The sequence below is a fragment of the Ailuropoda melanoleuca genome, chromosome 2 (genome assembly GCF_002007445.2).
Source record: "Ailuropoda melanoleuca isolate Jingjing chromosome 2, ASM200744v2, whole genome shotgun sequence".
NCBI lineage: Eukaryota > Metazoa > Chordata > Mammalia > Carnivora > Ursidae > Ailuropoda > Ailuropoda melanoleuca.
The window spans coordinates 94,792,217-94,814,226 of record NC_048219.1 but is presented as its reverse complement, the minus strand read 5'-3'; the positions used below and the strand labels follow the sequence as shown (position 1 = coordinate 94,814,226).

Genomic DNA, 22,010 nt, shown 5'->3' with positions numbered 1-22,010 from the left:
GACTCCACGCCCCAGTGCTAAGCCCTATGTGGGGCTCAAGCTCATGACCTTGAGATCATGACCTGTGCCGAAATCAAGAGTCGGAACATAAACTGACTTAGTCACCTAGGTGCCCCAAGGATGATCTTATTAATCTATGGTTTATATTCTCCACACAGTCCTATTTCACCCTGTCAAATATTTAATAGACACAAATATTTTTATGAGGTGTACATTGAAATATTGGGGAATAACTTAAATATCTTACAAAAATATAGCAACTAACCAAAATGAAGGCATGACCACTCCAAGGTATATTATAAACCACTGGAAAAGATTTACATTAGGATAACACCATGCCATAAAAAAATAATGTTAAGTGAAAGAAAGAGGTATGCTAAGTGATTTTTGTATGTTAAGTGGATATAGTTGTACATGAAAAAAACATAAATTCATACTAGCAACAAAAGATTTTTGAAATATATTATCTTTATTCATATAATTTTTAAATATATTTTGCATAACCATGTATGTTTATCATACTAGAATTGAGAAATTACTGAGTTGCCTGGGAGGCTCAGTGGGTTAAGAGTCTGACTCTTGGTTTCAGATCAGGTCACTATCTCAGGGTCATGAGATGAACCCCAAGTTGGGCTCCACACAGAGTCTGCTTATCCCTTTCCCTCTGCTCTCCCCCTACTCAAGTGCATGCTCTCTCTCCCTATTTCTAGAATAAATGAATAAAATCTTCAAAAATTTTGTTAGAATTGACAATTATTGCCTTTTATCCAAAAGATAGAAAGCATGGCTCAGAATTTTTAAAGAAAATCTATAATTAATCTTCTTTATAAATTATCCTTCCCCATTCTTGAGTCCAAATTTCCCTTTTTTAATTTTTGAAAATTGTTTGTTCTTTGTTTTTATTTAGTTTAGTTTGGTGTCCTTTTTAAATTTTTTTTTTTCATTTCGGATACAATGATTTTTTTGTTGTTTTGAGGTGAGGGGATGTAATTCATAATCACTGACTTCCACAAGTCACCAAATGGTTCTTTTTTTTTTAATAATAATTTTGTATTATGTTATGTTAGTCAGCATACAGTATATCCTTAGTTTTTGATGTAATCTTCCATGATTCATTATTTGTGTAAAACACCAAGTGCACCATGCAGTATGTGCCCTCCTTAATACCCATCACCAGCCTATCCCAGTCCCCTATCCCCCTCCCCTCCGAAGCCCTAACTTTGTTTCCCAGAGTCCACAGTCTCTCATGGTCCATTCCCCCTTCTGTTTACCCCCCCTTCATTCTTCCCTTTCTTCTCCTACCAATCTTCCTATTTATTATGTTCCATAAATGAGTGAAACCACATGAAAATTGTCTTTCTCTGCTTGACTTATTTCACTTAACATAATCTCCTCCAGTTCTTCCCATGTTGCTGCAAATGTTGGGTAATCGTTCTTTCTGGTGGCTAATATTCCGTTGTATATATAGACCACATCTTCTTAATCCAGTCATCTGTTGAAGGGTGTCTCGGCTCCTTCCACAGTTTAGCTATTGTGGAAAATGCTGCTATGAACATTGGGGTGCATATGGCCCTTCTCTTTACTACGTCTGCAGCTTTGGGGTAAATACCCAGTAGTGCAATGGCTGGGTCATAGGGTAGCTCAATTTTTAACTTTTTAAGGGACCTCCACACTGTTTTCCATAGTGGCTGTACCAACTTGCATTCCCACCAACAATGTAGGAGGGATCCGCTTCCTCCACATCCTCTCCAACATTTGTTGTTTCTTGTCTTGTCAGTTTTTGCCATTCTAAGTGGCGTAGGAGGTATCTCAAGGTGGTTTTGATTTGAATTTCCCTGATGGCTAATGATGTTGAATATTTTTTCATGTGTCTGTTAGCCATCTGTATGTCTTCACTGGAAAAGTGTCTGTTCATATCTTCTGCCCATTTTTTGATTTGATTATTTGTTTCTCATGTATCGAGTTTGAGAAGTTTTTTGTAGATCTTGGATACCAGTCTTTTATCTGTAGTGTCATTTTTAAATATCTTCTCCCATTCCGTGGGCTACCTCTTAGTTTTTTTTGACTGTTTCCTTGGCTGTGCATAAAATTTTTATCTTGATGAAGTCCCACAAGTTCATTTTTTCTTTTGTTTCTCTTGCCTTTGGAGATGTGTCATGAAAAAAGTTGCTGTGGCCAATGACAAGGAGGTTGCAGCCTATGTTCTCCTCTAGGATTTTGATGGATTCTTGTCTCACATACAGGTCTTTCATCCATTTGGAGTTTATCTTTGTGTATGGTGTGAGAGAGTGGTCAAGTTTCATTCTTTTGCATATAACTGCCCAATTTTCCCAGCACCATTTATTGAGGATACTGTCTTTTTTCCAGTGGATGTTATTTCCTGTTTTGTCAAAGGTTAGTTGCACACAGAGCCTAGAATCCATTTCTGGAATCTCTATTCTGTTCCATTGTTCTGTGATTCTGTTTCTGCGCCAGTACCTAGCGGTCTTGGTGATCACAGCTTTGCAGTATAGCTTGAAATCAGGTAACGTAATGCCCCCAGCTACGTTTTTCCTTTTAAACAATTCCTTGGGGATTCGGGGACTTTTCTGGTTTCGCACAAATTTAAGGGCTGTTTGTTCTAGTTCTTTGAAAAATGACATTAGTATTTTGATCCGGATGGCATTGAAATTGTAGATTGCTAGGGTAGCATAGACATTTTAACTATGTTTATTCCTCCGATCCATGAGCATGGAATATTTTTCCATCTTTTTATGTCTTCCTCAATGTCTTTCAAGAGTGATCTGTAGTTTCTAGAATATAGATCCTTTACGTCTCCGTTTAAGTTAGTTCCGAGATAACATATGATTTTTGGTGCTATTGTAAATGGAATGGATTCCCTAATTTCTCTTTCTGCAGTCATTGTTCATGTATAGAAATGCAACTCATTTCTGAGCACTGATTTGTATCCCGCCACATTACTGAATTACTCTATAAGTTCTAGTAGTTTGGGGGTGGAGTCTTTTGGGTTTTCTATATAGAGTATCATGTCCTCTGTGAAGAGAGACAGTTTGACTTCTTCTTTGCTGATTTGAATACATTTTACCCCTTTTTGTTGTCTGATTGCTGTTGCAAGGACTTCTAGCACTATGTTGAATAATAATGGCGAGAGTGGGCATCCTTGTCGTGTTCCTGATCTTAAGTGAAAGGCTTTCAACTTTTCCCCATTGAGAATGCCATTTGCTGTAGGGTTTTCATAGATTATTTTTTATGAAATTGATGAATGTACCCTCTATCCCTACACTCTGAAGGGTTTTAATTAGGAAAGGATGCTGTATTGTGTCAAATACTTTTTCTGCATCAATTGAGAGGATCATATGGCTCTTGACTCTTTTATTATTGATATGATGTATCACCCTGATAGATTCACGAATGTTGAACCACTCTTGTATCCCAGGGATGAAACCCACTTGGTCATGATGGATAGTCCTTTTAATGTGCTGTTCCATCCTATTAGCTAGGATCTTGTTGAGAATTTTGGCATCCATATTTATCAGGGATATTGGTCTGTTATTCTCCTTTTTGATGGGGTCTTTGCCTGGTTTGGGGATCAAGGTAATACTGGCCTCATAGAATGAGTTTGGTAGTTTTCCTTCTGTTTCTATTTTTTGAAACAGCTTCAGAAGAATAGGTATTATTTCTTCTTTGAATATTTGGTGGAATTCTCCAGGGAATCAGTCAGGCCCTGGACTCTTGTTTTTGGGAAGGTTTTTAATCACTGTCTCAGTCTCTTCATAATTAATAAGTCTGTTTAAATAATCAATATCTTCATGTTTCAGTCTTGGCAATTTATAGGTTCCCAGGAAGGCATCCATTCCTTCCAGGTTGTTTAATGTATTGGCATAAAGCTATTGATAAAAGTTTCTAATGATCCTTCTTATTTCATTGGTGTTGGTTGTAATCTCTCCCCTTTCATTCATAATTTTATTAATTTGGGTTTTTTCTCCATTCTTTTGATTAAGTCTGGCCAGTGGCTTATAAATCTTATTTCTTCTTTCAAAGAACCAGCTTCTAGTTCTGTTGATCTGCTCTCCTGTGCTCCTGGTTTCTAATTCATTGATCTCTGCTCTAATCTTGATCACCTGCATTCTAGTGCATGGGTTAGGCCTGTTCTTCTGTTCCAGCTCCAGTTTCTTGAGGTGAGAATATAAAAACTGCATTTTAGATTTTTCTATTCTTTTGAGTGAGGCTGCATAAGTATGTATTTTACCCTTAGGACTGCCTTTGCAGTGTCCCACAGGTTTTGGATCGATGTGTTTTCATTTCCGCTGGTCTCCAAAAATTGTTTAATCTACTTCTTAATTACCTGGTTTACCCAATCATTCTTGAGCAGGATGGTTCTTAGTTTCCAAGTATTTGAATTTCTTCCAAATTTTTCCTTGTGATTGAGTTCAGTCAAAGCATTGTGGTGTGAGAATATGCAGGGAATAATCTCAGTCTTTTGTTATTGGTTGAGACTTGTTTTGTGACCCAGTATATCGTCTATTCTGGAGAAAGTTCCATGTGCATTTGAAAAGAATGAGTATTCTTTTGTTCTGGGGGGTAGTGTTGTGTATATATCCATAAGGTCCATCCAGTCCAGTATGTCATTCAAAGCTCTTGTTTCTTTGTTGATTTTCAGCTTAGGTAATCTGTCTATTGCTGAGAGAGGAGTGTTGAGGTCCCCTACTTTTAACATATTATTACCTATACGTCTCTTTATTCTGGTTTAGAGTTGGCTCGTGTATCTAGCTGCTCCCCTGTTGGGGGCATAGATATTTATAATTGTCATATCCACTTGTTGGATACATCCTTTAAGAATAATATAGTGTCCTTCTTTATCTTTAACTGCAGTCTTTAGTTTAAAATCTAATCTGTCTGATATGAGAATTGCTACCCCAGCTTTCTTTTGAGGTACATTGGCATGAAAAATGGTTTTCCATCACTTCCCTTTCAGTCTGGATGTATCTTTAGGTTCAAAATGAGTCTCTTGTAGAGAGCAAATGGATGGGTCATGTCTTTTTATCCAATCTGCAACCCTGTGGTGCTTTATGGGAGCATTTAGGCCACTCACATTGAGAGTGATTATTGAGACATATGATTTTAATGATGTCATGTTGCCTGTGAAGTCTGTTTCTATTGATTGTAAATTTCTGTTCTGTATCACTTTTGGGGCCTTTTTACTTTTATAGAACCACCCTTAAATCTTATGTAGGGCTGGCTTCGTGGTCAAAAATTCTTTCAGTTTCTGCCGGTCTTGGAAGGTCCTTATCTCTCCATCCATTCTGAATGACAGCCTTGCTGGATAAAGGATCCTTGGCTGCATGTTCTTCTCACTTAGTGCTCTGAAAATACCTTGCCATCACTTCCTGACCTGCCAGGTCTCTGTAGACAGGTGTGACGTTATTCTGATATTTTTCCCTCTGTACGTAAGGATTTTCTTCCCCTGTCCACTTTCAATACTGTATGCTTGGATCTAATATTTGTGAATTGCGTTATGACGTGACGTGGTGTAGGTCTGTTCTCAATGACTTTGGGAGGGATCCTCTCTGCTTCTTGGACACGAATGCTTGTTTACTTTTCCAGATTAGGGAAGTTCTCAGCTACAATTTGTTCAAATATCTCTTCTAGACTCTCTTTCTTCACCCCTCAGGGATGCCAATGATTCTGACATTGGAACGTTTCATTAAGTCAGTAATCTCCTGTATTCTACATTCTTGAGATTGAATTTTTTTGAGCCAAGTTTCCATTTTTACTTTCTTTTCTACCATCCTATCTCCAATTCATTAATTCATTCTTCTGCCTCATTTACCCTGGCCATCAGAGCATCTAGTTTAGACAGCATTTAATTCATACCTTTTTTTAATTTCTGGCAGATTCACTCTCATTTCTAGCCTTAGAGAGTCTATATTCTCGGTAATATTTTCATTAATATTTTTTTCAAGCCTACACATCATCTTGAGCATTGTTACTCTGAACTCCATTTCTGACAATTTGGTTATATCCATACCCATCAGTTCTGTGGCAGAGGCCTTAGTCTCTGTGTCCTTTCTTTGTTGAGGGTTTCTCCTCGTCATTCTGATGAGGAGAGGTTGCGGGAATGCATAGAACCCAAATTATTGACCAGGACCCAGGCAGTGTGCACTTGTTTTATAGGGACCTTAGGGATGTGGGCTTCTTGATTTTTCAGGCTGCCTTCTTGGGTGGGGGCCTGCTGTGCTGATAGTCAGGCAACCCTGTTTGGGTAGAGTTGCCCCGTCCCCTGTGAGGGGGGATGGGGATGGGCACTATGTGTACCGGTATTTCTTGGCTTTTGTCCTCTGGCAGCTTTCCTTGGCAGTTTTCTGTGACTCTTGAGAGTCAGAGGAGCATTGGCCATATCCTAGCCTCTGTCTCAGAACAGAGAGATCATAGTCCACTCTACACTGAGCTCTCCTGGACACTTTTATTTATTTATTTATTTTTTTAATTTTTACTGCTTTATTTATTTTTATTATTTTTTAAATTATTTTTATTTTGTTATATTCATCACCATACGTATGAGCCATGAGAGACTCTATACTCTGGGAAACAAACAGGTCTCCTGGCCACGTTAACTCTTTTTCTGTCAGTGCTGCTAAAACCCCTGCATAGTCCCAGGTTGTGCGCCACACAGCCACTCTGCCAGCCTTCGCTTCCAGGCCTGGCACGTCTCTGTCCTTTGTGCTTCTAACACTGCCAGCTGCCGTGGTTCCCGCACTCGCTCCTGAGCGCGCGGTTTCAGTCCGGTTCCAATGAGCTCTCCGGAGCTCTCTTTTTCAGTCTGGTCGCACGCGAGTTCCTGGGCTCACGGTCTCAATCTGCTTTCTCACGGGTGCCGGTCCACCAGTCTGGCCCACTCCCCAGTGCAGGTGGCTACTGCTTTCTGAAGCCCGAGCGTGGTGGCTCCCTCCCCCTTCCATTTATCTTCCAATATCTGTGTGCGGATTCACGGCTCCCCACTTTGTACCTAAATACTCAGTGCTGGAGATGTTCATTTGTAGAGATACAGATGTATCTTCCTATGTATCAGGCTGATTTTGTGAGTTCAGGATGGTCTCGTAGATATCCAGCTCAAGGGGCGCCTGGGTGGCACGGTTGTTAAGCGTCTGCCTTCGGCTCAGGGTGTGATCCCAGCATTATGGGATTGAGCCTCACATCAGACTCCTCCACTTTAAGCCTGCTTCTTCCTCTCCCACTCCCCCTGCTTGTGTTCCCTTTCTCGCTGGCTGTCTCTATCTCTGTCAAAGAAATAAAAAAACAACCTCTCCCACTCCCCCTGCTTGTGTTCCCTCTCTCGCTGGCTGTCTCTATCTCTGTCAAAGAAATAAAAAAACAAAGATATCCAGCTCGAGTCAGGGGACCAGTTGAAAAAAGGGTCCCCTACTCCTCCGCCATCTTTTTGCCTCTCTCACCAAATGGTTCTTATAAGCAAGTGTTTTAAGTTGCTTCTGGACATATTTAGATGTAAAGTGAAGCTTTACTTATGAATTCCATACTGAAATTTCAATTTGAGCAGCACTGATCCTAATTACATTTCTTCTTATGTATCATCATTCTCTATGCAACCCCCAAACTTCCCTGTTTTTTTTCCTCCTTAGTATAAAGCCATAATCACCTCCTGACATATTAAATATTTTATATTATTTTTTACAACATAAATGACATAAGAGCTGTGTATTTTTTTTCTTGTTTTTTTTTTTTNCACCTCCTGACATATTAAATATTTTATATTATTTTTTACAACATAAATGACATAAGAGCTGTGTATTTTTTTCTTGTTTTTTTTTAAATTTTATTGTTTGTTGTATCTCCAGTGCCTCCGATATACTCTACATTCAATAAATGATTGGATGGCTGAATGAAGGAAATGGAAAGAGAACAAAGTAGTTAATCAGGAACAAGACAGTGAAGCATTAATGTCTATCTGCAAACCTTCTTGAACTTTTTAGAAGTGAGGTCAGAGACACATATTTAGAGTTGTCCCTCAATTTTTCTATGTTGTTTACCAGGTTTGCTGCCTGGAAAAACAGAAAATTACACTTTTCCTTCAAGTTAGGTATGGCCATGGGACTCCATGGCTCAGAAGAGATGCATGGAAGTGATATATGCCACAATTAAAGCGACACTTTAATAATGCATAACTATCACATTCCCTTTCTCTTCTTTTAGCTGTCATGGAAACACAGAGATGCACATCCATCATCCAGGGCCCTGAGTGAAGACACCCTGTTGACTTGAGATAGACATGTCACATGAATCTGACATAAAACTTCATGGCTTCATGCTGATTTGTTATAGTATCTGTACCTCAATCCAATCTTCACCATGGCCTTCATCTTCTGTAACTAGAATCTGTCCCAGAACAGTCACACAATAAGCATTCTTTGAATGAAAAGTAAGGATAGAAGAAGGGAAGTGAGAAAAAGAGAAAGGGAAGAAAGAAGGAAGGAGGGGAGGAAGGAAAGAAAGAAAGAAGTTGGAGAACAAGGCAGGGATGGGTGAAATGTTCTCATCCACATCAAGTTAATCCCTTGAACTTTTCTGGAGCAAAAGAAGTCAGAGGAACAAAACTTAGTATTACATATGTGACTAAGAATAAAAGTTGAAATTAAATGATGTATGTACAACAATGGATCTTAACAATCTTAGTTAAGAATGAAATACTTGTTAATTAACATATATTGCATACTACTATGCAATGGGAAATATTCTGAGTTCTCTGAACAAATATATGTTACTTAATTTATTAATCTCTATACAGAATTTATTTTATGATAAAATTACTAAAACATTATTTATTTAATAATTTATTAAATTATTTAAACATTTAACATTGATTATTTTATTTTATTTTATTTTATTATGTAGTTTATATTTATTTTATTTAGGTTCTCTGTCATGGATGAAATAGACTGCAGAGGGGCAATGGCAGAATCAGAAATACCAGTGACAATTGTTTGAGCTAAGTATGAATAAATATTCTTCCTAAGAGAAGACAACATTATCTCCCATCTAAGCTCCATTACTTATAAATGCAATAATTTAGGGCACATTTTTTGACTTACTTGAGCTTTACCAATAAAATCAAAATAATAATTATTCCTATCTTATAGTTTTAATGACCCAAATCAATGCATCTATATGGGCCTTAGCCAAATGTTTGGAGGTTTTAATAGATGTTCTCTCTCTCTCTCTCTTTTTTTTTTTGTTTCGTTTTGTTTTTGTTTGTTTTTATTTCTTGAGCCATCAAATTAAAACTATAAAGTGGGCATTGTTATGTGTCACTTATGTAAGAGAGTAACTGAAGCTTTGATAAATTGTATAACTTGTTCAAGGGGAGAAGAGAAGAGATGAGCTGTGATAGATACTGGAAACCCAAGCTTTGCTCACTGTGACAGGCACTTTCTGGCTGTTCTTACGTAAATCTGTAAAGCAATACATATCAGGAAAGCATGCTTTTCTGACATCACTGTGTTAGAGATTCTATGACATGGGCCATGCAGGAGAGTACCCATCACATCATCTAGATACACATGGAAGCCCAGACAATGAGAACTAAGCCATGCAATTAGCACAAAATTAATAAGCACAGAGCTAAACAAAAGTCACCTCAGAGACAAAATACTCCCTGGGTGCACAGTTGGATGAGCAAGCTCATAATCATCTTAGAAAAGGCTGTGCCAGTCATAAAGGCTGTTCAGCAATAAAGATTTCTGAAAGAAGCAAAGAGACAAGTATCAGCACTTCCTATCCAGAAGTTTCCAGAAATGTTGGTCTTTTGACTAAAGCCCCATTCCTTCCAAGCCTTACAGCAATGTATGAGAGATAGAAATGGCAGGCTGACAGGTGTGCCAGGGGCCTTCAGGGAGAGAAGGCTCTAGATCCTGCCCCAAGCTTTCTAGTTCAGAGAACCTGACAGTTTTCATTACAACTTACCATTTATTTTACATTTAGATTTATATCCTATGTGCTTCTTTTGCATGACACAGCCTTCAAATCCACTCCATTTCAAGACATTTATGAATCAAGTTTCTACACCTGCAAGGCAAAGGGCCAGACAGCTTCTCTGTGATACATAGTGGCCCTTGACCAGCCAGCATTTTCCTAATGACACTCTTCATTTGTTGAAAGTTTACTGAAAAGTTTTTGAGCTAGTAGCTAGACATATTATCTGATGCTGTTCCTATCACTGTGGTTAAAGAAAAGTAATGCAGTGAAGGAAGAGGATATTTATATAAGCATAATTTTATGTTATATATTACATATATAGGTACATGTATAATTATGCTGTGTCATTCACACATGTATGTACATATATATGAAGATGTGTATAGGCACACTTATGTATATGTACGTGTATATACATACACGCATGTGTATATATATTTAGTTTTTATTTTTATTAATTACCTATTACTGCTTAACATACCAAAAACTTAATAGCTTAAAACAGCACACACTCATCTTTTCACAGTTGTTTTCGGGATCAGTTGTCTGGTCATGGCTTAACTGGGTCCTTTACTTCAACGTTACACAATCAAGGTATCAGACAGGGTTATGGTCTCAACACTAGGCTCAACTGGCAAAGGATCTTTTTAAAGTTCATTTATAAGGTTGATGGCAAGATTCAATTTCTTTCAGGATATTGGACTGTGGACCTCAGTTGCCTACTGGCTATTGGCTAGAAGACACCTTTACTGCTTTCCCTATGTGGGACTCTCCAACAGGACAGTCTACTTTTTCAGAGCTAGCAAGAGAAAGAAAGTCAGCTGGTGGGTAGATATAGTCTTGTTTAACCTAATCACACACACTAAAAAAATCATTCTATTGCTCTTTCCATATTCTATTAGCTAGAAACAAGTTATTCAACATAAGGGGATTTTACATGTCTGTGAATAACAGGAGACTGGGAATATTAGTGGGGAGGGGTATTTAGAAGTCTGCCCACCACAGGATAGTCTTTCAATATCCATTATTTTATTTATATGTTTCTCAAAATAACCCTCTGTATCAATTATCATTACCTCTCTTTGAAAGATGGAGAGGATAAGGTCTTTAGACTTAAGTGATTTATCCAGAGTCAGGGCACCAAAAAAAGATAGAATTGGGCATAGACTTCAAAGCCTAGCTCAATTTTCTCTGCAAATATGCCTCATTTTCTGAGCTGGGTTGGGTTACTGTCCAAGAAACATTATCTGATTAAGGGCCTTAAAGAATACACACAAGTTTTGTTAATCTAAAATTTGATCTGTGGCATTCTTGGGTTTTTCTTCTTTTGGTCTTTCACTGCCTTCGACTTTTCTTGTTGGGGAATTAAGAATGGAAGAAGGATCCCTGGATAATTGAAAATGTTTCAATTCAACAGATATTATGGGTTACCAGAGAACAGCTACTAAGAACACTTGGCAATAGTTATTTCAGTGTGTTTGATTGAAAGGTTATAAGCCAAACAGAACTTACCATCTGGTCAGTGGAAGTAAATTGTCAAGCATTCATAGATCCTCCTTGGACCTAATTGAAGAAGTCAATTCCATTAAGATGAATCAAAATTTACTCAGATCCACTTCCTGCCAGGCACTATGGTAATAACAGTTAATGTGAGAAACAACAAATCTTATCCTTGAGAAGGTCAAAATGATAGAAAAAGAGTGTAAGGACACTGACTTGCCCATCCCTGAAGCAGTACTCTGTGAATACCTAACTTTTCCTGAGTCAAACACTTGCCACTAGAAACAGAAGTCCAGAAAAAGAATCTTATCTGTATAATTATGGCCCTTCTGAACACATTTCAGAAGATTCTGCTTAGGCCCTTCCAATCTACTTCTTCCTCCTGCTTCATCTTAGGGAGCGATTTCTATTCTACCCTTTTTTTGCACCCAAGTTCTTAATGAGAATAGTGAAGAAATTTTAATACTTACTTTGCCAAAGGCTTCTCAAGGGAGATAATAAAAACAAAAGTCAAGAAAACCTCTATAGAAACACCAAAGTCACATCCAAGTTTTCATTATTGAGCCTCTTCTAAACATGATTGTGGCATTATTGAATTGAAGATGTCTGATGAAGGTCATTTTTTCAATTGCAACTATTTATTTTAAGAAAAAAAAGAGTAAAAGACCATTTGGGTTGTTGTTGTAGGCATGCTCTTATATAAACTATATTTTTATTGAATGTCAAATATATATAATGTTTATCATCTGAATTAGCAAATATAAAGAGCAGACAAATATAATAAAATAAATAATTTAAATATTCCTTAATTCAAAGACTTTTGAAGGTAAGTTGTATCTCTTGAGGTAAAAAAAATACACAAATGACATATTTTTTTTATAAAGACACCCCTAATAGGGCATAAAAAGTTAATTTAATAATATTCAATGTCATTACACTGAGATGCCAAGATTAATTAGAAAAGGTGTTTGATCACAAAAACACTATGAACTTTCTCCCCCTTTTTTCATGATGAATTTAAATATGCACTTGATAAAGGACAGAAAAGAGGGAGAAGAAAATTATGGTTGCCTTATTTTGAGAGTGTTATAATGACAAGCATAATTAACTGCATATTTATTAAGAAATCCTTTATATTTTATTTCTTATTATGACCAATATGACTTTGTGTTTGTAAAACAAAGCCATTGTTAAATTTACATAATTGAGCAAGAGCATGTAATTCTATTTATTAAATTAAACAAGAAAGTTTATTGACCTTTTGATATTCACCTGTATCTAAATTCCACAGTGTATAACCCAAAGTGTATTAGTTTGGTCTGGGGAGAGACAGAGGTTTATGGAGAAAGTGTATGAATATTGATACTCACTAGGAAGTCAACCATGCAGCCCCTATCCATGACAGAGTATTCAGTAGTCACCTCATCCACTCTGATAGCTCCCAAGCACAGAACGAAATCCAAATACTTCAACTATACAAAAGTTTGGTGGAGATGATCATGGTGCAGTGCCTACTACTATGTGTTATGTGTTATTTGTATGTGGTGAGGTCATTCATTGCCTACCAATAAGCCAAGTCTCTGCCTTTGTGTCAACTAACTCAGACTGGCTTTGCCTAAAATGGTGGCACCTTCTATCTTAGGGAAGGCAGGTGCTTATCCTAAACCCAGAAACATTACAGATCTATTGCCACCATGACAATTCCATCGCATTTGGAGAGTAATTGACTTAGGAAATAGCATGTGAGTCAGTTCTGGGCAATAAAATATAAGGTAAAATATTTGGACTGGGAGACATGGTGGGGAAAGTTCTGGGAAATATTTTCCTCTCAGAAAAAAAACTGAAGTCTTGTGGAGAGAAAATTTAGTGCCATTTTTCATCTTGCCTCAAATTGGTGTGGGAAGATGTTGCGTGGAGCATAGCAGTCATATTATATCTAAGAGGTGACAAGCTAAAAGATTGAGGATGGGGGAATAATAAAATANGTCTTGCCTCAAATTGGTATTGGTGTGGGAAGATGTTGCATGGAGCATAGCAGTCATATTATATCTAAGAGGTGACAAGCTAAAAGATTGAGGATGGGGGAATAATAAAATAGAGACAATTGCTACACCAAACCTGGAGCCTACATTCATACTTTTATTTGAGATCATTTACTCTCTTTGCTTCTCACTTTAAACTTCTACTATAGAATTTTTTTCTTGTAGGAGCCTACATCCCTCTACAGAATCAGAGAAGAACAGATAATCACTTTCCAAGCCTCTTCAGTTGGTCAGACATGACCTAGTCTTAGCCACCAACCAGATGCAGCCACCTGGGTCTTGAACCTGGAGATAGTGGCCCAAAAAAGCAGGGTGGGGAAATCCATGGGTCGTTGGTGCTGGCAGCAGCTGTGTGTCCTTGTTTGGGAGCCCTTCCTTGCAGGTTGGATACCAGGTGGGTTCTCTGCTGTTGCCCCGGTTACCTGTCTGCTCTGTGTCATTGCATCCTCCCCAAACTTGGTTATTTAGCAATCTAAGAACTTCCCTGCATGTTTTCAACAATATTCTTTTGCTAAAGTCAGCCCATGTCAGTTTGGGATGCCAATCACTTGGAATGAAGAATCATAGTTGATTCACAAATATTCTTATGCCCAGCTCAAGGTTTAGGGTGGAATTCAGGAACTTGCACTCTGAAAAGACTCCCATGGAAGTTTAAATTGTCAGCTAAATTTGAAGCTTACTGGACAGATGGCCCTTCAAGTATTTTTTTCATTATTTTTCAAGTATTTTTCAGTACTGAAATTGTTTCAAGACTGTTTCCTGTTTCTTAGATGCAAAGAGATACCCCTTTTTAAGCTCTTTATGAGCAGAATTTGCCCTTGGTGAAACTTTTCCAGTTAGCTAATTTTCCCTTAGGAATAGAACCATGAGAGACTGTGGACTCTGGGAAACAAACTGAGGGCTTCAGAGGGGAGGGTGGTGGGGGATTGGGATAGGCCGGTGATGGGTATTAAGGAGGGCACATATTGCATGGTGCACTGGGTGTTATATGCAAGTAATGAATCATGGAACTTTACATCAAAAATTGGGGATGTACTGTATGGTGACTAATATAACAAAATAAAAATTATTAAAAAAAAAGAATCCCTTTATTCCACCTGTCTCCCATCTCATCCTCAGCTCCGGCTCACCTGCATTCTGCTTTCTTCCAGTATGCAGAAGCACCAATTCTCCCTCCTTTACCAGAAACTTTCTGTAGGACAGAAGGATCTGATAACATTCACGCCCGCTTCAGTGTGAATGCAAACCATTTATCTTCTTTCAAAATTATTTACATTTTGCTTTCTGTCTCAATGTGGAAAAATATTTTATCTCTAGAATATGAACATAATATCAGTGACTTTTATTTATGAATATAAAGTTTTGTTCAAGAATCCAGAAAGATAGGAAAAAGTTAACTTACCCTACCTATATAGGTATGAAGTAAGATAGGGGCATATAAGTGACTCAGTCTGAAACTGTTTTTAGATATTTCAGTAGCTGCCTGACGAAATAAAGAATTAGTTGTTTGTGTTTTAAACAACTAAGATCAATGGATAAATATGTAATGGCCATTTATTTTGACTCAAACAAAAAATGGTGAAAACAGCTTTTACTGAATATATCTAAATATGACACCAATAAATGTAAATCTTCAGGGGAGCCTGTGTTTCCCCTAATCACAGGATCTCATACTTGGAAATGAGCTGCTATGTTCCCCAGATTACCCTCTCACTTAACTTAGAAAATTTCAGGGTTTTTTGTTTGTTTTTGTTTTTAATATAAAGAAGCTGCCAACTAGTGAATCTGACTCTGCGTAGACACTGCACACTTTATTCCTTCATACTGTCGCAATTATCTTGCGAAGTAAGTNATAAAGAAGCTGCCAACTAGTGAATCTGACTCTGCGTAGACACTGCACACTTTATTCCTTCATACTGTCGCAATTATCTTGCGAAGTAAGTGGTAGCTTACTTTACTCAGATGAGAACCTCATGGTTCAGAGAGTTTAATTAGTTTATGATGATACAACTTGTAAGTATCAGAGCTGGAATTCAAACCCATGCCTTGGAACCAAGTACTTCCTACTACTCCTTGCAGTCATATTTTAAAAGCAGAAATGTTCTGGAGGCACCCATGTGAATGAGTTTCACAGAATAATAGATTTCATATAGAGGCCCTTGCTTTGTTTTATTTTCCATATATTTAATGATCTATTTTCCCACTGAGAAATTAAATGTGTTCCTTGACCAGAGCTGTGACTGCCCTTTGTGAAGACACCCTGGTACTTGAGGAAGAGCCCTGGGAGTTCCCTAGGTACATACACATCCCTTGCTTCTTGCCGGAGATGAGCATGTGGAGGGTTTTAGGGTAAGGCTCTGCCTTAACACAAATTTGTTTCCCAACATAGAGTACAGTGTCTGACCACAGAGACTCTTCAGCAAATATTTGTGGAGGCTCTCATAGCCAAAGGCAGAGTTACAAATAAGTAAAATTATATATATGTTATACACACACACACACACACACACACACACACACGGTGTGGTGATATCTTCCTGTTCTGTCCTTTTCCAAATCTGAAAATATTTACATCAGCATGGATTTTTCATTTGCAGNCACACACACACACACACACACACACACACACACACACAAATGGCGTGGTGATATCTTCCTGTTCTGTGCTTTTCCAAATCTGAAAATATTTACATCAGCATGGATTTTTCACTTGCATAATTCCAACCATGCTGTATTTTCTAGTTCAGCCTTTGGATATCAGCAGAATTTTGCAGAATGAGCACTACTTAAAGTTGGAAATTAGGAGGGAAATCATCTCATTCCCTTTACCCAGAGCAGTAAGCTGACAATCCTAGAAGAGTTAAGATAGGCTTGAAACTCAATATACTGAAGTGAGATACCAGGAAATTATTCTACCTGGAATCCTTCTTGATTTAATGAACAATTAAATTTCATTCTTACTTTGAAATTGCAGAAGTGAGTGAGCCCAATGGCTCTGAGCTTCCTTCTATAGCATATCTTCTAAAGGCAATCATTTAGTAGGAAAGTAATTGCATCTTACTGTTGGAGAAGTTCTGCCATTGTGGGTTATCAGTATATTTAGTGGAACATTAACCATTGAAGACAATAATGGACATTTTGTGAAGAAGACCATTTATAAAATGATTTCCCTGAAGAAATTTATAGAGTGATGTTGGGCTTTGCAGAGAAGTAAGCCTTGGTTCAAATCTTGTGCTGACACTTTTAAGTGGGGTGGTCTTTTGGGGCATTTTCATCTTTCTACTTTTTATTTTCTGTTTCCACAAAGCTACAAGAGTAATATTTACCTCACCAGTAGGCTACAAATATTAAATGAGATTATGCGCATGTACAGTTGCTAGAATAATTCCTAAGACATATGCAATGCTTGGCCAATGTTGCTTCTTCACATTGCTAAGCAAAATAATATCAGTTTGTTGATGCTACTTTTTGGTTAGATAGAGATAAGATGACTTGACAGAAAGGGTGCTGGCTGTACCGTGTGACCTCAGGAAGTTCATTTAATCTCTTAGGAACTCAGGTTTCTCATCTGCTAATGACAAGAATAGTACAAATTTTAATGGTTATCAAAAAAATAAAGTTGGTATGTGTCATTAACACTGAACTTGATACACATTAGGCATGTTAGGCAGACCTGCTTTTAGCTAAGTGTTATTGTCAAAGACATCACTGATGATGTTGAGAAGCTCACTTTGAAATGGAATGGGATAGGCTGGTGATGGGTATTAAGGAGGGCACATATTGCATGGTGCACTGGGTGTTATACGCAAGTAACGAATCATGGAACTTTACATCAGAAACTAGGGATGTACTGTATGGTGACTAACATAATAAAAAAATTGTAAAAAAAATGAAATGCATCATGTTTTTTCTGAGAAATCAGGGTTGGTCTAACAGGGTTGGTCCTGGTCAGAAGGCTGTGTTTCCTCCTAGTCATTTTGACACTGTTCCTTATTGATGTTTTTGTGATCCCCCTGCATAGTCATTTTAGTCATTATGGTCATTTTATTACTCATAGGTTTATGTGGCATGGCTTACTAAAAATTCTAAAAGTGGGCATTTGTCCCCCTTGGAAACATAAAAATCTGTATTTGTCTCACTGGTTATCTTCTGTGTCAGATCCTACCATCATATGAAGATAATAAATTAAGGAACTCTTCTTATTGCATAAATAAATACCCATTTTATTAATTATTGCAAAGGCAAATAGTACAGAGGTGCACTGAGTGGTGGCTGCCCTATAATTCTTTTCCCTAAGAATGGGGAGCCGGGTTAAATGCCCTTCATAAGGTAAGCTCTGCATGAACTTCCACTCTCTTTATTTCAAGCTAGATAGAGGTTGCATCTAAGCTTCTTGACCATGATTAATAGTCCCAAAGGATTATCATAAAACAAATGTCTAGTTTAAAACTATTGGGAGATTATAAAAACATTCACATAGAGCCTTGGTATTTTATAAATATGAAAATAAACACATCAGGGTTTGCATTTTTAAACCTTGAGAAACTTTTCCAAAAGGCAATATGGTAGCTCCAAGCAAGCATTCTATCTAAACTCCCCAGTCCGGCATGGACAGACAGTGCTTTTTAGTTTTTTTGTTTTGTTTTGTTTTCTTTTTTCTTTTTTGTTTTGTTTGTTTGTTTGTTTGTTTTTGTCTGTTAGGCTTTATCATGCTCTGATCTGACTATACCCCTAGCTCTAGAAGAGAAGCAAGAAGCATGGCAGTTACAAGCACACGTTTAAGAGTCAACAGATACACTCTTGAATCTTGCTCTAACACTTAGAAATTGGATAACCTTGAGCAAATTACTTACCCTTTGAGGCTTCAATTTCTCTCTTTATAGAATCAGAACAACAGTGATTATTGAAAAGGGTTTCTGTGTGGATCAAATGAAGTAATATATTTAATATTTCTGGGTCAGTGCTAGAATAAAATAACTGCCAAAACAATGGTATTAAAAGTGCTGTTATTATTATTATTATTATGAACTTTATCATTATGAAGAAGGAATTATAGTGGAAGAAAAAGAAAGAAGGAAGATAAGTATACAGGTAATCAAGCCAATCTATAGGTTAATCTCCCAAAACAAATGTTAGTACCAGTAAAAGAGTATGAACTTTGTAGAATAACTCCTCTTTCAAAGCCCCACTATCTTGCTCAAGAAAGGACTCCCTTCTCTGAATGTTAGTGCTTCACCAATCACCAGTGGGGATACCTTGGGACACCATGTCCCACNTACCGTGTGACCTCAGGAAGTTCATTTAATCTCTTAGGAACTCAGGTTTCTCATCTGCTAATGACAAGAATAGTACAAATTTTAATGGTTATCAAAAAAATAAAGTTGGTATGTGTCATTAACACTGAACTTGATACACATTAGGCATGTTAGGCAGACCTGCTTTTAGCTAAGTGTTATTGTCAAAGACATCACTGATGATGTTGAGAAGCTCACTTTGAAATGGAATGGGATAGGCTGGTGATGGGTATTAAGGAGGGCACATATTGCATGGTGCACTGGGTGTTATACGCAAGTAACGAATCATGGAACTTTACATCAGAAACTAGGGATGTACTGTATGGTGACTAACATAATAAAAAAATTGTTAAAAAAATGAAATGCATCATGTTTTTTCTGAGAAATCAGGGTTGGTCTAACAGGGTTGGTCCTGGTCAGAAGGCTGTGTTTCCTCCTAGTCATTTTGACACTGTTCCTTATTGATGTTTTTGTGATCCCCCTGCATAGTCATTTTAGTCATTATGGTCATTTTATTACTCATAGGTTTATGTGGCATGGCTTACTAAAAATTCTAAAAGTGGGCATTTGTCCCCCTTGGAAACATAAAAATCTGTATTTGTCTCACTGGTTATCTTCTGTGTCAGATCCTACCATCATATGAAGATAATAAATTAAGGAACTCTTCTTATTGCATAAATAAATACCCATTTTATTAATTATTGCAAAGGCAAATAGTACAGAGGTGCACTGAGTGGTGGCTGCCCTATAATTCTTTTCCCTAAGAATGGGGAGCCGGGTTAAATGCCCTTCATAAGGTAAGCTCTGCATGAACTTCCACTCTCTTTATTTCAAGCTAGATAGAGGTTGCATCTAAGCTTCTTGACCATGATTAATAGTCCCAAAGGATTATCATAAAACAAATGTCTAGTTTAAAACTATTGGGAGATTATAAAAACATTCACATAGAGCCTTGGTATTTTATAAATATGAAAATAAACACATCAGGGTTTGCATTTTTAAACCTTGAGAAACTTTTCCAAAAGGCAATATGGTAGCTCCAAGCAAGCATTCTATCTAAACTCCCCAGTCCGGCATGGACAGACAGTGCTTTTTAGTTTTTTTGTTTTGTTTTGTTTTCTTTTTTCTTTTTTGTTTTGTTTGTTTGTTTGTTTGTTTTTGTCTGTTAGGCTTTATCATGCTCTGATCTGACTATACCCCTAGCTCTAGAAGAGAAGCAAGAAGCATGGCAGTTACAAGCACACGTTTAAGAGTCAACAGATACACTCTTGAATCTTGCTCTAACACTTAGAAATTGGATAACCTTGAGCAAATTACTTACCCTTTGAGGCTTCAATTTCTCTCTTTATAGAATCAGAACAACAGTGATTATTGAAAAGGGTTTCTGTGTGGATCAAATGAAGTAATATATTTAATATTTCTGGGTCAGTGCTAGAATAAAATAACTGCCAAAACAATGGTATTAAAAGTGCTGTTATTATTATTATTATTATGAACTTTATCATTATGAAGAAGGAATTATAGTGGAAGAAAAAGAAAGAAGGAAGATAAGTATACAGGTAATCAAGCCAATCTATAGGTTAATCTCCCAAAACAAATGTTAGTACCAGTAAAAGAGTATGAACTTTGTAGAATAACTCCTCTTTCAAAGCCCCACTATCTTGCTCAAGAAAGGACTCCCTTCTCTGAATGTTAGTGCTTCACCAATCACCAGTGGGGATACCTTGGGACACCATGTCCCACTTGCCTTGCTAAAATGAATAAACTCTTGAGCAAGTTTTAAGAGAAAGGGTACACCCTCAATTTAAAAACAAAACAAAGAAAACAACAAAAAAATGTTTGAACAGCTTGGGGTTGGCAAAATATAATTACTCAAGTTGGAAAAGGGCCAAAATGCCAAGTTTAACAATCATGACTAAAAAAAGCTATAAATGTCTTGTGACATTTTTAATGATCACTTTTTTGCAACATATTAACAATCACTTTCAATTCCCAAGCCCCCAAGGTGGGAAGCACTACATAGAAAGGGTACTTCCAACATCTTTTGGTGGGGTCTGTAGCAAATCATGCAAGTGGTTGAAATACTTCAAGGTCAGAAATTCTATGTTCCCAAGGACCATGGTATCTGCAAGAAAGTGAAATTTCTAATCTTAGAGATGAGGCGCCTTCTGGAAACTTATTCTCAAGTGTCCAAAAATGTTTTTGGCTATTTTCATCATCACAAATGTGTCCAGGCAAGATGATGTCTGATGTCACCTTTGTGCCTCCCTTGGGCTGGACTGAGTAGGGGAGAATGTTGAGGAAGAGCCAGTCTGTCAGTGCATTCTGCTGTGCATTCATGCAGATCCAGAGTGACCTCCCTTCTGCATCCTGTCACCTTGTCATGGAGGTCATACAATGAGACTTTAAAAGGCCACCTTGAAGAAGAATAAGGGATATTCATCATAAGCCGTATGAGGAGAGTTCCATAGAACAGAATCAAAGTTCCTTAAGGACATTAGGAGCTGAACTGGAAGTTATAATTAATCAGAAAGGAGATTAGTAGATACATTTCATCTGGCAAATTGTGCCTTGGAAGGATTATACTTGTGAAGTTATGACATTATGATCTGTGCAAGGCAAAGAGTTGCTGCTGTGTGATTTCAGGGGACTTCATGTGTAAGTACAGAAGGAAAATAATGAACCTCACCAACTGCTAACCAAAAGGAATAAAAAAGGAAATATTTGTATTTATTATACATATGTAATCAATATATTATTATATTATAAATATAATCATTATAGATGCAATAAATAAATATTGATCTACATGGGGAATTCATAATATTTCCCCCAAATCTTTCATGAAGGGTATGTGGTAGCTGGTACAAGGATGGGATCCAAAGGACTGAATATTCTCAGAGAAGCCTCCACTGAGACAGGGAAAGACATGATATTTGGGGAATAGAAAACTCCCAGTCAAATACCCAAATCTCTAGGGAGGGTCAGGATGAAAGCAAATCCAAAGGAGGCAAAGCAGATGTCACAGCCCAGGATGGAGAACCAGGAATCTGCACTCTAGAGACTTGACAGTGGACAAATTGGGACCAAGTGGAAATAATACAGACTGGTCATGAGGGACTTGCCTCATGTGGTTGCTGAAGACTCATTTTTAGGAATGGCAGGAATGCAAACTGTGAGCACTTCA

The 22,010-nt window shown here is 37.4% G+C and overlaps 1 pseudogene; it reads right to left on the bottom strand.

The window, feature by feature from the left end:
* The window catches only part of LOC105234572, a 91,076-nt pseudogene that overhangs the window by 1,114 nt on the left and 67,952 nt on the right, over window positions 1-22,010 (bottom strand).